The following is an 8,069-nucleotide window of genomic DNA, read 5'->3' on the forward strand; positions in this document are numbered from 1 at the left end:
GTTGCAGGCTGGCCATGTGGCTTGTGGCCCCTGGGTGACATCTTTTGTCTGTGCTGCATGGTATAGTGGCAATTGGGTGTCTACGGGTCCATCTTTGCAGAGCACAGAAAGGCAGGAGGACAGGTCTGTGAGGGCTTGGCAGTCTGCTGGGCTCTGTCTTTATTCTCCCTCATTATTGAATGGTAGTAGGCGGGGCCATGTGTGTCTCTGGCCAGCCAATGCTGTGGGTGGGAGAGTAGGTCTGTGGGTGTCTTGCCCTGTGCCCACATCACATGGCATGGAGGAACACGGGTCTCTGCCCATCTTCCTTCTCCTGTGCTGTGCTGCCTGGATTTGATTTGATTTTTATGTGTTCTAGGTATAAAACAGCTTTGTCCACCAAGCCAGGTATCAAACTAGGATGAACGAACACCACCAACAATGTGCCTCTTTGCCCATTGCCAGAGGTAGTCAGAGAAAAGAGTTTTCCGGAAGTGCCCTGCATGTTCATTTGGAATACTTTGGAAAAAAAAACTACATCTTATCCTACTTGGTTATATTCACTTAGACTTTCAGAAAAATAACTTGATATCTATGAAATTGGTTTGCATTCTTCTCATTTGATATAGTTCCATACAAGTATGAAGATAAATTTATTTGGAGAAATGAAATGCAGCTTAGTATTAAACTAGTAGGGTTCTGCATTCATTGCTTAATATGAAAAAATTATGTCCCCTTGAGCTAAGGTGATGAACAATGTTGCCCATAGCAGATCAACAAAGCTTTGTATTTATCATAAAATAGTTTAAGATCTCACGGGGGAATCTAGTTTACAATTAAAATGTTCTGGGCAGTGAGTCTCTCATTAAAACACAAAGTAAAACTTAATTCACACCATTTAAATGTCTTCATCCATTACTACATCATGTACCATCTGGGGTTGTTTCCTGTTTCTCAGTTTCTTATTAGCAGGGGAGAGATAGAGATTAGCTTCTTCCAGAACTCCCTGTCTTACACAGTGCATATGAGCACTGTCACCATAATCACTAATGGGAGCCTGTGACCAAGTGTTAATGGTGGAACATGTCCTTTATCAGGGTTTTAAAAATGACTGAAATCTCAAGTTCCTACTGAAGTTTACTTTCCTTTTTAATGGTGTTGCATTTTATGATTAGAACGTAAAATAAACGCCTTTCCCCAAGCTGTTAATAACACTGCCCCCAAATAGGTATTAGCTTTCATGTACCACACCCTGTAATGGTATGATCTCTCTCATCTTCTCCACAGCCTTTCCAGCTAGACATCTTCCTACACTCTCTAGTGCATCCAGTCATGTGATCCTCAGATTCTTCTTTTTCTTTAAATTGCTTTTTGTAGGTATTGACAGTTGTTTGAATTGATGTTTCTGTAGGAAGATCAGTTCTGTATCTTGGTGATACCCCATCAGACATTCTTAAATAAATGAACAAATGAGAAAGGCAATAAATATAAAAGTTTGAAAAATGTGTGCATGCATGTTTGTGTGTATGTGCATGCATGTACACATGTAAGTGTGCATATGCATGTCTTTGTGTATGCACGTGTGTGTGTGTGTGTGTGTGTGTGTGTGTGTGTGTGTGTGATATACTAAAGAGACAGAGACTAACTTATCTTCCTTGATCACTTCTCTAGCTCATTACTGTTTTGAGACAGGGTTTCTCACTAAACTTGTAATTTATTGTTTTGGCTACTCAGTAGCGACATGCTGGCTCCTTAGTGAGTCCCTTGCATCCACCTGTATTCCTGCTCTATACTGTGCTAGACTTCTTTGTGTGTTCTGGGATGTGACTTAGGTCAAATCAAGAATGAGTGCTAAAGCTTTTTTAAATGTTCTGTTAAAGCCTCTACCTATAGTGATTTTCCGTATCTTCAGCTGTTTTAAGTTGTGAGAGTTTGGAAGCTGAAGAACTAAACACTTAATGCTGACACTTTCAGTAAAGCAAGCCATTCTTCTGTAGCTCCGGGGATCAAACCCAGGGCATTGTACGTGTTATGCAAGCGACAAGCAGTACCACTAAGGTATAGCCCAAGGAAAAACAAGCCATATTCCTGCCTCTCGCTGCTTCACTGCCAGCTCTGTGACAAGCTATTATTTTACAGTTCTCATTAGTTTTCATATTATTGATTATAAGTAACTTCCTGGTTGTGTCAGCTTCGTTAACCCACCTTTTGATTAATCTGCAATGACCATGATTTCCTGGCTAATTCTCCACCTCTATATTTATTGTGGAAAGGATAATTTCACAGACATAAAAGGAAAGTAGATGAGGTCCCCCATTTGCCCACCTACTATGGCCAGAATAGAACTGGGATTTCAGTATAAACAAACACAAACACTTATAATGCCTTAAATAAACCAGACCCCAATATCTGGCAGAAGGAACTAGTTTAGGTATATTCTGGATCTATGATTGTTATGTAAGATTGACATGCATGCTGCAGTAACATTCACAAATATGTAAAGCTGTGGTGGAGGTGAGGTGCTCTGGAAGGGGCTTCTTTGAATGCTGAATGAGACTACAGATATTCAGAGGTAGCTACTAGCCTCGATCCACATGCATTTCATTCTGAGTTCATAACTCCTCCAGCTTGGAAGTGGCAGCTAGAGGTGGCATTCAAGAAGGGAAGCAGACCATGAAGACCACCGGAGAGGGATGCCATAGGATAACTCTGCACATCCTGACTTTTTAAAAGCTGAGAAAATGATCATTTTTTGCTGTAGAGTTAAGATTCTCTTAATCAATATGCTTATTTAAGTACAGAAGATGTAAATGCCTGTTCATTGTTAATGAATGATATTTTGTGTAAGTCTAAAAACAAAAACACAGAAGTCCTTAGCTCAGTGTATTTTTTACTATACTACTCTATATGACTCGAGAACAGGGTGGAATGAAGGCCACCCTTTTAGGCTGTCCTCAGCTGTCTCAGACTTTATGCAGGAAATCTCCTTCCCCCAGATCAAACTTTTCCTTCCTATTTATTCCCAAACTCATAAAGCAGATATAGAAAGGTTAAAAAAGGAACCTTTAATTAAAGGCATATGAAGAAAATCATTCTACTTCTTGCCTTTGACTTCCCTTTTCCCTTCATTTTAAAGAACATCAGAAGGAAGACCAGGACAGCTCATATTCCAGAAAGTAGGGTAGGTAATCCCTTGGATTTACTGGGCCTCCATCCCTATCTCGGTAATCCTCTAATAATGTCTGGTCATCAGAAAAGCATCAAGAGAAGGAAGGTGGTCCTTGACTGACAGACTGGGTTCTAATTTCGTCCCTGTGCTGCTAAGGTGTGAATCTCAGGAAAGTGAATAATTTTTGGGATGTCTGTTTGCTCATTAGTGATACATGGGTCCTGATGATATATACCTGGTTTCATTATAAACGTTTATTAAATAAGAACACACAGCAAAACTATCAGGCACACAGCAGACTAACGACCATTGTTATAAGTGTCACTGATAATTCACATTTCCAGGACCAAAGACTTAAATTCAAAGATAACTTTAGTAATCAATGCACAGGGAGTCGATTGATCACTTTTCCATTGCTGATGTTTCACTGGGAAACAGAAGAGAGTTTTGGCTGGGTGTGGTGCTACGCCTGTGTTCTCAGGTCTCCAGAGGGAAGAGTAGGAAGAACGATCAGGAGTTTACTTGACACATGAGGCTAGCCTGGGCTATCTGAGACCCTGCATGAAACAACAACTACCATCATCACCATCACCATCACCTTCATCACCATCTCCATCACCATCACCACCACATCACTACCACCGTCACCACCACCACCACCACCATCACCATCACCACCACCACCACCATCACCATCACCTTCATCACCACTATCACAGCAACAAAGAAATCAGTTTGTGGCTCAGTAAAATTGCTTGGAGACAGCAGTAAATGGCAGACATGCATTTCTATTGGCTATGAGGAAGATTATTTTGTGAAAGTCACGTACTGTGTAGAAGGTATCTGCTGCGTGTTATGCTAGGCAAAGAGAAACCAGTAGTGAATAAACATTTTAATGGCCCCTGCATTTAGGATGCCTTCCTCATTTTCTAATCACCCAATGCTCTTTCTTCTACACTTCTAGTTGAAACCATTTCACTTGTTACAGCCTTTTTGATATTTCAGTGCCTGTTGTAAGGAAACTTTTATGGGGCAACTCTAAATCTAGCTTGTTTACTGCTAACTAGTTATTGAATCAGAAACCAGCAGACAGTAGAGCTTTAGGCTTTAAAGCAAAAGGGAACAGTTTTATCTTGTTGCCTTGTTAAGAGCAGCAGATCCTTTTCGCCTTTACAAAATGAGTATCTCTAATCTTATCTCCAGAGACTTTGTCTGCATTCCTGATTTAATTTAATTTGCTAGACACTGTTAAGTGTCTTTTCCCCCTGTCATTGTTCAACTGTCTTTTTTTGAGGTTAAAATATAGTTATATTTCCCCTTCCCTTTTCTCCCTTCAAACCCTTGTTCTTTCACATTGATGATTTAATCTCTCTCTCTCTCTCTCTCTCTCTCTCTCTCTCTCTCTCTCTCTCTCTCTCTGTGTGTGTGTGTGTGTGTGTGTGTGTGTGTATGTGCGTGTTTTCTTCCTGTGCGCTCACACATTTGTCATGGTGTCCATGTCCATGTACACATGTATCTGCAAAGGTGAGAGGCTGATGTTAGGTGTCTTTCGCAGTTGCTCCTCAATTTGTTTTTTTGAGAGACAATCTTTCCACTTTGGCCACACGGGTCAATCAACAAGCCTAAAGCATCAAACTCCTCAGCTCTGGGATCATAGTGTACAGTGCTGACTTTTGCTGTGGGCCAGACTCAGGTCCTCCTGCTTGTGTGGCTAGCCTTTTACCTACTGAGCTACATCCCCAACCCCAAATTTATTCTTTTGATTCTTCTCATTTGCGGTTATGAGCTAAAACGAAAGTCCATGTTAGCTGCGCACTAGATCGCAGAAGGCACAGGCTTTTCTTCTGGAATCCCCATTTATTACTTAAAGTTCCTGGCCCTGAGTTCTGCTTATTTGAAAATCAAAGGAAAGCAATGAGCACGTCTTTGCTTTTTTCCTTTTCCTTTGTTCTTAATATAAAATATATTAATCTGTTATTAATGCTATCAGCAGTTGGTTTTTATTTCAACTTTCTTTGGAAGTATATGTTTTATCTTCCAAATGATTTTAGGTCATTGATGCCACAAATATTGTCATGGCCTTTTAAATCCCATATGACATTAATGTGAGGTAAATATATTTGATAATATGCTGTATTACTTAGGATAGGAATGAGCATAGATATGATAAATTAATTTTAAAAAATTCAGCTACTGCAATCTACTGTTACACACTGGGCATTTTTTCAATCTAGGAGAGAAAGGAGAGATTTTTAGCTGAAGGCAAGTCTAGGAAGACAGGTTATACAAGGTGTGAAAGAAAAATGGCTCACTTTGGACCTTGACTAATTTCTCACTTCTGTGCAGAGAAAGGTAGGAATTCAGTTTTTAGGAGTAAAGAGAATTGTGTCTTGGCCCAAATGCCAGCAAAAGCACAGTCAAGAGGAAAGCTATGTCTTTCACCTTCATAAGGAACATGCTACTGTTCAGGAATACTAATGACCAGGGTTTTCATAATATCATTTTTTCTTTTTCTTCTTCTCTTTTTTCTTTTTTTTGGAGCTGGGGACCGAACCCAGGGCCTTGCGCTTGCTAGGTAAGCGCTCTACCACTGAGCTAAATCCCCAACCCCCATAATATCATTTTTATAAGGTTACGTTGAGTGGTAGAGCTTGGTCTTTTCATGTCAGTTTGAGGAGGAATGAAAATCTTATGAATTAGCTTCTAGGGGCAATGCAAAGAAAAACATATCTTTGAGGGTGTGGGGTGTTTAGACAATGAGGGCCAATTTGGTTAGGGTACCTGCTTCTCACAGACTTGTCTAAGGCCATAGCAATGTACTTTTTGAGTTTCTAAGCTGTTCTCGGATAAAGGATAATTTTTAGTACTTAAAAAATTGGAGGAATATCCCTTTACAAAAGGAAGTCACAAAACAATTATGAAACAACTTCTGCTTAAGGAGCAGTAGAAAAGACTTTCCTTTTTTCTCATGTTTTCGAATTATTGGTTGCCAGTGCCATAGGCACCGGGGAACACACAGACAATGGCAGCGGGCATCTGGAGGGAGTGATAGCCACACCTTGCTGCCCACTGACCCGCTCACTCCATGGGGAGGGTGTTACACAGCAGCAGCAGCAGCAGCAGCAGCAGCAGCAGCAGCAGCAGCAGCCGCAGTAGTAGCAGCAGCACAGAGGCCAGAACCATGATACCCCTCAACCCTATGAACTCAACACAGCCATCAACTGTAGGGATGAAGTTTTGTCTCTCCTTCCGTCTTCACTGCAAGTTTCCTCAGGCTCCCTTTCTGCCTCTCCAGCTGCCTCAGTTACCTCTGCCCCAAAGGCAAATGTCACAGGACTCCCAGTAAGTCAGAGGCAGGGGATAGGGATGGAAGTCAGGGTTCCAAGGAAAAGGCTGTCACTATCACACACTACCTGCAACTGGCTTCAAAAAGCAACAGCTAAAGTTCAAGTATGGGCATTATTCTAAGTACTATGGCTATTGTAATCCATCCCGTGAGGACATGCACCTTAAGGTGTTGAAGCCGGAGTGATTTCAAGGCCAGTATATCCTAGATCTGAGCTGCAATGTTGGTCATCTGAACCTAAGTATTGCCTGCAAGTGGGGCCCAGCCTGCATGGTTGGGCTGGACATTAATCCACTCTGCCCACAAAAATATCTGACACTACCTGTCTGAGGAGCTTCATCTCCAAGCTCAGATTTTGAGGGGGACCCAGGGACAGAGGCAGAGAAAGGCACTATGACTGTCCGATAAAGGAGTTGCTTCCCAGCCTCACTGACAGCCAGCCGGGGTCCCATTGCTGCATCCCAAGTACCCTTGGATAGAGCGGCCATAACTGTCTTCCCCAATAATGTCATCTTCATGGGTAACTATGTCCTGGACCGAGATGAGCTGGTAGATGCCCAACACCTAAGTATGATGTGGTGCTCTGCTTCAGCCTCACCAAGTGGGTACACCTAAACTGGGGTGCTGAGGGCCTGAGGCAAATGTTCCGCCAGATCTACCAGCATCTGCGCCTAGGGGCATTCTGGTCCTGGAGCCCCAGCCATGGTCCTCCTACTGCAGGAGAAAATCTCTCACGGAAATAATCTATAAGAACTACTTTTGAATGCAGCTAAAGTTAGAACAGTTCAGATCCTAACTGACATCCCCAGAGGTGGGTTTCTCCAGCTATGAACTTGTGGCCACATCAAGCAACATCTCCAGGGACTTCCAGTGTCCGATATCCACAAAGCTCGATCCCTCAGTCACTAAGTGACCTTCTGAGTTAGAAGTTGTAAAGAGACTGCCCCTGCAGCTCCTGAGGACTTGGGAGAGGAGGAAATTATCCCAGGTTCTTTCCTGTCTAACTCCAAGATTTTCTCCTTTTCTTGGATCTATAAAGAGAGCTTCTCCTAAGTTGTTACCCTACGTCGGGCACTTGAGCAAGCCAAGCTATGCAGGAATTCCATTAGCTTCTTCTCCCAACTGCTGGGCTGGATGGCACGGACTGTTTGCTGACACAATGTTCTCGGACATGGGAAGTGAGAATGTCAAATTCTCTAGGCCCTTCCTCCTCTTCTCCTCAGCCTTTGTTTCTAGATGCACTTAAATGGACCATGGTTGGATTAAGGATGTTAGAGGGGATGTTTGGTAAGGAGACTCACAGGTTCTATGAAAGTCCTTCTGCTCCCCCCTCCCGTGGGATTGAGCTGATTTTGGAATGTGAGAGCAGCACAATAAAGTTGATAACTGGGGCGGGGGCTCCCTCAAAAACAAAAGCAAAAGCAAACGAAACGAAACAAAACAAAAAAGACAAACAAACAAAAAAGACAAACAAACAAAACAACAGAATGAACGTCAAATAGTTGTCAAAAGTAGGAAGAGGACCAGAGAACTGATCAATTATTAGCATGTTTTATTTTTTTTTAATTTTACTGG

General features: G+C 42.1%; 1 pseudogene; it reads left to right on the plus strand.

The window, feature by feature from the left end:
- The first annotated feature begins 6,764 nt into the window (after positions 1 to 6,764).
- Positions 6,765 to 7,403, plus strand: Mepce-ps1 (methylphosphate capping enzyme, pseudogene 1; annotated as a pseudogene).
- The last annotated feature ends 666 nt before the right edge of the window (positions 7,404 to 8,069 follow it).

This window comes from Rattus norvegicus, chromosome 6 (assembly GCF_021556685.1).
Source record: "Rattus norvegicus strain SHRSP/BbbUtx chromosome 6, alternate assembly SHRSP_T2T, whole genome shotgun sequence".
NCBI classification, from domain to species: Eukaryota; Metazoa; Chordata; class Mammalia; order Rodentia; family Muridae; genus Rattus; species Rattus norvegicus.